At 39.8% G+C, this 9,247-nt stretch overlaps 1 pseudogene; it reads left to right on the forward strand.

Moving 5' to 3' along the window:
• The first annotated feature begins 7,735 nt into the window (after positions 1-7,735).
• LOC111376829 overlaps positions 7,736-9,247 on the forward strand; it is an 8,953-nt pseudogene continuing 7,441 nt past the window's right edge.

A 9,247-nucleotide genomic window follows, 5' to 3' on the forward strand; every position in this document is an offset into this window, starting at 1 on the left:
AGAGGTTTAGCATGTCAAATGCAAAATCAGTTGCCACACCACTTGTAAATCACTTCAGATTGTCTAATAATCAGTGCCTAAAGAGTGAAGAAGATGTTGCAGAGATGTCAAAGGTACCTTATGCCAGCGCAATTGGATGTCTGATGTATGCAATGGTGGGTACCAGATCGGATTTAGCACATGCAGTCAGTTTGTGTTTAGTAAGTATATGGCTAATCCTGGTAGAGAGCATTGGAGAGTTGTAAAGTGGATTTTCAAGTACTTGAAAGGTACAATGGAGTGCGGGATCATGTTGGAGAGACAACATGGTGATATTTCAGTTCAAGGATATGTAGATGTAGATTATGTAGGGGACTTGGATGACAGAAGGTCCCATACAGGTTATGTTTTCATACTCGTAGGTGGGCCCATATGTTGGAGGTCAATGATGCAATCGCTTGTGGCATTATTTACAACTGAAGCAGAGTACATGGCGGCAACTGAGGCAGCCAAGGAATTATTGTGGTTGAAAGGGCTTGTCAGGGAAATTGGGATCAAGCAAGATGGAATGAAGCTGTACTGTGATAGTCAGAGCGTCATCTTCCTAGCTAAGAATTAGATTTATCATGCAAGAATCAAGCACATTAATGTGAGATTTCATAAGATAAGAGAGTTGGTTATTTCAGGAGAACTGTTGTTAGAGAAAGTGCATACCTCAGAGAATGCAGCAGACATGATGACAAAACCAATCACAATGGATAGGTTCAAGCATTGCTTGAACTTGATTAACATCTCTAGTTGTTAGAGAGGATGTGTCCCAACTTATTGGTCCTAGATGGTGTGGTTTTTTTCCAGGTTATGTTTTTTCTCTTAAGGGGTGAATATTTGTCAAAGTGGAGATTGTTGTGCATGTGGCTCATATAGAGTGGAACGCAGGTCCTAGATCAAATGGGCCGATATCGATGCGGAGCGGAGTGAGGGCATCGGTCTTGCGCGGATTTAATTTATTGTCTGGTTGTTAGGGACGCTGAATGGGTTGGGGGTGCAGGGGCAACGCCCCTGCGGTACGGTACATGGGTATTTTCTGTACGGACCTTAAAGTCTTATATGGGCCCAGGCTAGGGTTAGTATAAATAATATGTTGTAACCCTATTTTTCATAACTGAATAAAGAAATCTTCGCTTCGCTCTCGTCGACGTAGGCACACTGCCGAACCACGTAAAATTCTTGTGTTGATTTTCGTTTTTATCTCTTTAATATTGCGCATAAAATCCAATAGTCTAGGAATACCGGCGACAATTTGAAAGGTTGGCTTAACCGTTGCAGAATGTATCGAAGGAGATACTGGAATGTAATTTCATTAATGGACTCTCTCCAAACATCAGGGTTGAGGTCTAGCTACTCAATCCAATGGGTCTTGAACAGATAATGGATGTGGCCCAAAGGGTTGAAGAGAGAAATAAGATGATGCAGCACGTCCCATTTACCTTTAGCCTAGCAAGATTAAAGAGTCCAATAGCTACCTCAAGTCCTAGAGAAGCCCACAATACTATACCATTCCAGAAATCTACAGTGCCTGTAAGTATCGTTCCCAGTCGCATGGTTCCTTCTCCAAAACCCATCATTCCTTTTAAGCGACTCACAAATGCAGAGTTGCAAAGTAAGAAGGAAAGGGGTTTATGCTACAAATGTGATGAGAGATTCACTATAGGGTAACAATGTAAGAACAGGGAACTCCAAGTGATGGTGATTCGGGAAAATGAAGAGGAAGACCATAGAGGAGGGAAGGAGATTGGCCAATCTAGCGAACTAGTCAGCGAGCAACCTGTTGAGGCCGACGAGTTCATAGATGGCGACGTCGATGATGTAACGGCGACTGGGTCCTTGGTCAAGCTATCCATTAATTCTGTGGTGGGTCTCACAACACCGAAAACGATGAAATTGAGAGGGGTAATTGGGCGGAAGGAAGTAATGGTTCTCATTAATTGCGGGGCTTCTCATAATTTCATCGCTGTGGAAGTTGTCAGGCATCTGGGTCTTCCACTGTCCAGTACTATGGGGTATGGAGTAGTCATGGGGATGAGCTTTACTATAAAAGGGGAAGGGATCTGTTGAATGGTGAAATTGCAATTACAGAATGTAACTGTGGAAGAGGATTACCTGCCCTTGGAATTGGGAAGCTTTGATGTCATTTTGGGTATGCAATGGCTGTGTAAGCTCGGCGATATGCAGGTTATTTGGCAGGACCTCACTATGACCTTCACGGTTTCAGGGATGGTGATCACACTGAGGGGCATTACCAGCTTGAGTAGAGGGTCTGTATTTATGAAAACAATGATAAAGGCACTCAAGGCACAGGGAGAGGGGGTGTTGTTAGAATTGGGGAACATCGAGGTCTAGACCGAACGTCAACGCCTGCATCCCCCAACAATGATTTCAATCGTTTTGGATGAGTTTGCATCGGTCTTTAAGATGCCGAACTGCATGCCACCTGCAAGGAGGCATGATCATGCCATTAACCTTCAGCCAGGAACGGCCCCGATCGGCGTGAGGCCATATTGTTATCCCCATTTCAAAAGAACGAGATAGAGAGATTGGTTCGGGAGATGCTTGTAGCAGGGTTTATTCAATAGAGCATTAGCCCCTTCTCAAGCTCGGTTTTGTTGGTGAAGAAGAAGGACGGAAGTTTGAGATTTTGTGTTAATTAACGGGCCTTGAACAAAGTCACAGTCGCCAACAAGTTTCCAATTCCAGTGATAGATGAACTACTAGACGAGCTCAATGGCACCATGATGTTTTCAAAAATTGATTTGAAGTCCGGGTACCATCAAATAAGTGAACGACCAATGTTCCGAAAATCGCCTTCTGAACTTATGAAGGACATTATGAGTTTCTTGTCATGCCTTTCGATTTAACAAACGGGCCGGTAACCTTTCAATCACTTATGAATGAGATTTTTAGAGGCTATCTTCGAAAGTTCGTTTTGGTGTTTTTTGATGACATGCTAGTCTACAGTCGCAGCACAGAGGAACACAGGGACCATTTGAGGGCTGCACTACATGTGTCAGCAGACAACCAATTATACGCCAACGAGAAGAAATTTTTGTTTGGACAGCAAGAATTGGAATATCTGGGGATATTATTTCGGCAAGAGGAGTCTTGGTCGGTGAGTCGAAAGTGGCAGCAATGAAAGAATGGCCCGACCTAAATCTCTCAAGGAGTTGAGAGGATTCCTTGGACTTATCGGGTACTACCGTTGGTTTGTCAAATCATATGGGAGCATTGCTTGGCTTTTAACCCAGCTGCTTAACAGCTTAAGAAAGACAATTTTGGGTCGAACGAAGACGCAGAGGCTACCTTCATGAAGCTGAAGGATGCCATGATGAAGGTGCCAGTTTTGGGTTTGCTTGATTTTACGAAGCCATTCAATGTAGAAATCGATGCCTCGGGGTATGGAATAGGCGCGGTTCTAATGCAAGACAGGAAACCAATTGCATATTTCAGTCAGGTTCTTCCACCATGGACACAAGGTATGTCGATTTATGAGAGGGGACTCATGGCTATTATCCTGGCAATACAAAAATGGAGGCACTGTTTGTTAGGTCAAAGGTTCGTGGTGCGTACTGACCAACGCAGCTTGAAATTTTTACTGGAACAGCGGGAAGTAAATCAAGAATATGAAAAATGGCTGACCAAACTGTTGGGGTTTGACTTCGACATTGAGTACAAGGCTGGTCGAGAGAATAGAGCAACTGATGCACTCTTCAGGGTAGATGCAACGGTAACTGTAATGACTTTAAGTGCCCCCAGTGCCCTGGAACTTGGGATACTTGAGAAAGCAGTGGAAGAGGATGCTGAGTTGGGCATTATAGTTGACTCATTGGGCAAGGGAAAAGCAGTTTCCCCAGGTTATTCACTAATTCGTGATCTACTGCTGTACCATGGTAGGTTGATGCTCCCAAAGGACTCTCCTTTTGTGCAGATTGCTTTGCAGGAAGGGCATAACAGCAAGGTAGGAGGTCATGGGGGTTTTCTTAAAACTTATAAAAGGGTGGCTCAAACATTTTTCTGGAAGGGCATGAGGAAGGATATCCAATCGTATGTAGCTGAATGTGCAATTTGCCAGCAACACAAATATTCTAATCTTGTGCTGGCCAAGTTGCTTCAACTGCTGCCCTTCCCAACCAAGTTTGGGAAGATGTATCGATGGATTTTATAGAAGGGCTGCCTCGATCGGAAGGGTTTGATTCTATACTAGTAGTGGTTGACCGCTTGAGCAAGTACGCTCATTTCATCGGCTTGAAGCACCCCTTTTCGGCCTCAGTGGTTGCTGCAATATTCACAAGAGAGGTGGTCAAGTTGCATGGGCTGCCTCGTTCTATAGTGTCTAGGGGTGGGCGCGAGTTGGTTCGGTTCGGTTCTAAAGAGAACCAAACCGAACCAAAATTTTCGGGTATTTAGTAAATGGAACCGTCGGGTCCAAATATAATTATGGAACCGTTCGGGTTCGGTTCCGTTCGGTCCGGTTCGGATCGGTTCGGTTCCGTTCGGTTCTGTACTATAATTAAAATTTTTCACATTTATAACAGCATTATTTAAGTATAACTAATGACACGTTCAATGGTTTTGAAATGTCAGAGACTAGTAGATTACCTTATTCAAATGATCGCTACGGTCAAAATTTCGGTTGGCGGAGGTCATAGTTTCGATCGGAGGTCACAGCGTCGATCGACGATTGTATAGGTTTTGGAATGTCAGCGAGGCTGCGAGAGTCGAGACAGCTTTATGCAGTTTAGTGTAGGTGTTTAGGATTATTTAGTGGGTTGGATCTTGTTGGGCTAAAAAATGAGACAATAAAATGGGTAATTGGGCCAAAAATAAAAAAAATTAGAAATGAAACAAATTATTGGGCCAAAAATTTGAATTTAGAAATTGTTAATTTGTTAATTTGTTTAGAAAAAATTAAAATTAAAACAATTTGATTTATTCAATATAAAAAAAATTAGAAAGATTCGGTTCTTCGGTTCTTGGTCTAGAACCGAGAATCGAACCGTACCCGTCGGTTCTCAATTCAAATACCCGTTCGGGTATTTAATTTGACAAGAACCGTCGGGTTCGGTTCGGTTCGGTCGGTTCGGTTCGGGAGATTTGCCCAGCCCTAATAGTGTCGGACAGAGATAAGGTATTTTTGAGTCACTTTTGGAGGGAACTTTTCAGATTATAGGGGGCGACCTTAAAGTACAGTTCAGCATACCATCCACAATCTGATGGCCAATCTGAGGTGGTAAACAGGGTCTGGAAACATACTTGAGATGTTTTGCATCAGTTAAACCGAAGCAGTGGTACCAGTTCCTATCATGGGTAGAATACTCTTATAATACTTGCTACCATGTCTCTGCACACCTCACCCCTTTCCATATCATTTATGGACGCGACCCTTCGCCATTAATTCGTTTTGAACGGGGTGCTACAACTATCTCTTCACTTGAGCAACAACTACTGGAGCGTGATAAAATCTTGGAAGAATTAAAGGTACATCTACACAAGGCACAACAAAAAATGAAAAGAGTGGCTTAAACAAATAGACGGGACGTTGAATATGCAGCAGGGGATTGGGTTTATGTGAAAATGAGACCTTACAGGCGCAGATCCCTTGTGACACGTTCCAATCAGAAATTGGCGCCTCAATATTATGGTCCTTTCCAGGTGATGGCAAGGGTAGGAAAATTGGCATACCGCCTTGCATTGCCAGCCACCACTCGTATCCATCCAGTCTTTCATGTTTCGCAGTTAAGGAAAGTCTTGGGAGACACTCATATAGCCTCACCATTGCCCATTCAACTAGGTGAGGACTGGGAATTGCTTGTCGAGCCAGAATTTGTTTTGGGATTCAGACCTCAGAATCAAGGCATAACTGAGAACATGGAAGTATTAATTCAATGGAAGGGACTTTTGCCGATGGAAGCAACTTGGGAGCCATTTGACTTAATCAACCAGCAGATTCCCTCCTTACACCTTGCAGACAAGGTGACTGCATTGGGCGGGGGGGAGTATTTGATAAACCCCATGTTAAATTCACTTATAGCAAACGCAAGAAGGCACTAGAGGGAATCAACCATATGACAGCAAGGCCTTAGTAATTTACAGAATTTGTTAAAGGAGGTTAGCTATTTTGTTAAAGTTAGTTACGGGGAAGGGCTATAAATAAATGAGTTGGGGGGGAAATGGGTAGCAAATATATTCTGAGAAAAGGGTGGTCATCAGTGTAGTGCAGTTTTTTGTTTTCTGTATTGCTTCGAGTTATAAAATTCATAAGTTCTTTCATCTGTTCCTATCAGAAACATGATAGCATATTGTACTTAGTACCACGTAAGCATATCTTACTGAATAAATTGCTAATTTTCGCCATTTATATTTGAATTATATGTTCTTTCGTTGGCGAGTTCTTGTAAAAATACAGATATATATCTCATTTATATTTGAATTATATGTTTTACACGAATTTTGATCCAAGTCCTTTATCCTTGTTTGGCATGTCTTATGTTATTAAAGAATATTCATCAAATTATATCCAAATATCTTGTCTTGATGTCATGTCCAATTAAGCTTCTGTTTGGCAAATTTATAAATTGTATATAAATAAGAATATTAGTAAGTCTTGCAAAATTTGTAGATAACAATGAGTAGTAGATACGAATGGTTGAAATTAACATAAGACTTTGATTAACGACCAATTTGGTCCCTATAATTTCACATTATAATGTGAGGAATAGTAATTTTTGAAGAATGTGTGTTAGAAAAAGAAGGAAATGTTTTTGGATTTATGGGTAATATTATTTTATTGAAGAATGTGTGGTTGATAAGAAAAGAGAGAAAAATGAATTATAATTTAATGGAGAATAATGGAGGCAAAACGGAGGGCTAAATATACTCTAAAATCGACATCAGTCTATTAAACATTGATCATGTCCACGTTCCCATTGAACGTTGACATTCACTAACAATTATTATGTTTATGCAATTTTTATAAGAAAAAACTTCACTCTAACCCAAAAATTCATCGTCGCTTATTTTCATGCTCTACTTTTGATTAAAAAGGTCTCGATAGACCTAAAATAGGAGCTTGACTAGAAGGACGATATAGTTCAGTTCGTTAGTTCATGTAAAGTTTTAACACTTAGTACGATAATTATGATGTTAATTACGTTAATAAAGAGATTAATTAAATAACTTTAGTGACTAAATTATTCACAAAAATACTTGAATGGCCTATTTAAATATTTTTTTGAACTTTAGTGACCATTACTGAAATTAATTCTTTTATTAACAAGAGGGTGTTTGGAAGACTTTTTATGTAAAAATATATTTTTGAATAGTAAATTAATGGGAAATATGTTGTTAAAAAATAAGAATTTTTTTTTTATTTATGTGTAATATTATTTTAATAAAAAATTTGTAGTTGAAAAAAGAGAGAAAAATACATTTTGAAAAAAATGGTAACAAACGAGATCTAAATAAATAAATAATCATGAGAAGAGACAACACAGGCCAAGCGGGGCTAGATCAATAACATTCAAAAACTTCCCCGATCCTTATCTAAATCTCTTCCTCCGATGTCGTATCCAGACCACCACCGGCGATTCTCCGGCTGATCTGTAATCGGACAACGGTACGTCTGTCTCTGCGAATGTCTGTGTTTCTCCATTTGTTTATATATATATATATATATATATATATATATATTATCTGTGCAGATTTGGAGTGGCAGGTGGCAATTAATGATACGAACGCATATTTAGGGATTACTTTTCCTAAACATGGAAAGCTGTAATTAAGTAATTCAAGACTAGTTAATTAATGATTTTTCCTGGTGTGTTTGATCTTTATAGGTTCGCGATCTCATGGTCTTGGATATTATTTTTTTATTTTTTTCCCTAAATATGATGCTTTTAATTGCTTGGGCGTTTTTATTAGTCTGAATTCTGTTAAATCGTGGAGTTTTGAATACTTTGTTGGATCTGTGGGTACACTTGCACTAGTTCAGAAATTCAGATAAAATATTATTGGTCATGAAAGAATTTACGGTCCTTGGAATTTTAGTTAGTTTTTGTTATTTGCATTGATAAATGTGCAATTTTGATGCAGGAAAATTACATTAGGACTATTACTGTTGTCAATTCTAGTTCTATTAGGAGGAGGCTGAATTGCCCAACAGGTTATTGTTTTATTAGTTGCTTGTTTTCCTTTCCTTTTAGGGATGATTTGGTTAGTTGTTACTTGATTATGCATGTTTTATTCTCCTAATGGCAAATACAATTCTGATCAAGGTTCATGAGATTCTTTGTTTCTCTAAAATAAAATTTCGGCTTTTTGTTAGAAACTTGGATTAGAAGCGCTAATGCATTTCATGCATATTTGGATTTGTAACCTAAATTTTAGCGTGCAAAAGATCAAGGTATATTTATTTGACAATTAAAACAAACACGTTGATTCTTTCTTTCTTTCCTTATTATTATTTTTTTTTTTCAGCCAAAAATTTCAACAAGATGTCTGGACAGACCCAGCGTTTGAATGTTGTTCCTACTGTTACAATGCTTGGAGTTGTGAAAGCCCGCTTTGTTGGGGCTACAAGAGACCATGCTTTGCCCAAGCAGAAAGGTGATGCTTTGACCAGTCAGTTCCGACAGGTTCTCAAGAAGATTGGCTCAACTAAGGAATCAATGGGAGAAATCATGAAAAATTTGTCATTTCCCTTTGCGGAAGCAAAACCATGTTGCTGGTGAGAACATCAAGCACATTGTTCACAAAAATGTTTCGAGTGCAGTTCTTGAAGTCCGATCCCACACTGAAAATGTTGCTGGTGTAAAACTTCCAGAATTTGATTACTTTATTGATGGAGAGACAAAGAATGACTTAATTGGATTAGCAAGAGGTGGCCAACAGATACAGGCTTGCCATGCAGCTTATGTGAAATCCATTGAATTGCTCGATGATGCAATTAAGACCACAAATCGTAGGGTTAACGCCTTGGAGAATGTCGTGAAGCCTCGGCTGGAGAATACAATTAGTTACATTAAGGGAGAGCTAGATGAATTAGAAAGAGAAGATTTCTTCAGGCTGAAGAAGATGCAAGGTTACAAGAGGAGAGAGGTCGAGAGACAGCGTTTAGCTGCCTTAGCTTATGTGGAGGATAAAGTTGCCAAGGAAATTTTTTTAAAGAAGGGTATTTCTCTTGGTTCGGCACATAACATGTTATCCCAGGCTGCAC

This window comes from Olea europaea, unplaced genomic scaffold (genome assembly GCF_002742605.1).
Source record: "Olea europaea var. sylvestris unplaced genomic scaffold, O_europaea_v1 scaffold1564, whole genome shotgun sequence".
NCBI classification, from domain to species: domain Eukaryota; kingdom Viridiplantae; phylum Streptophyta; class Magnoliopsida; order Lamiales; family Oleaceae; genus Olea; species Olea europaea.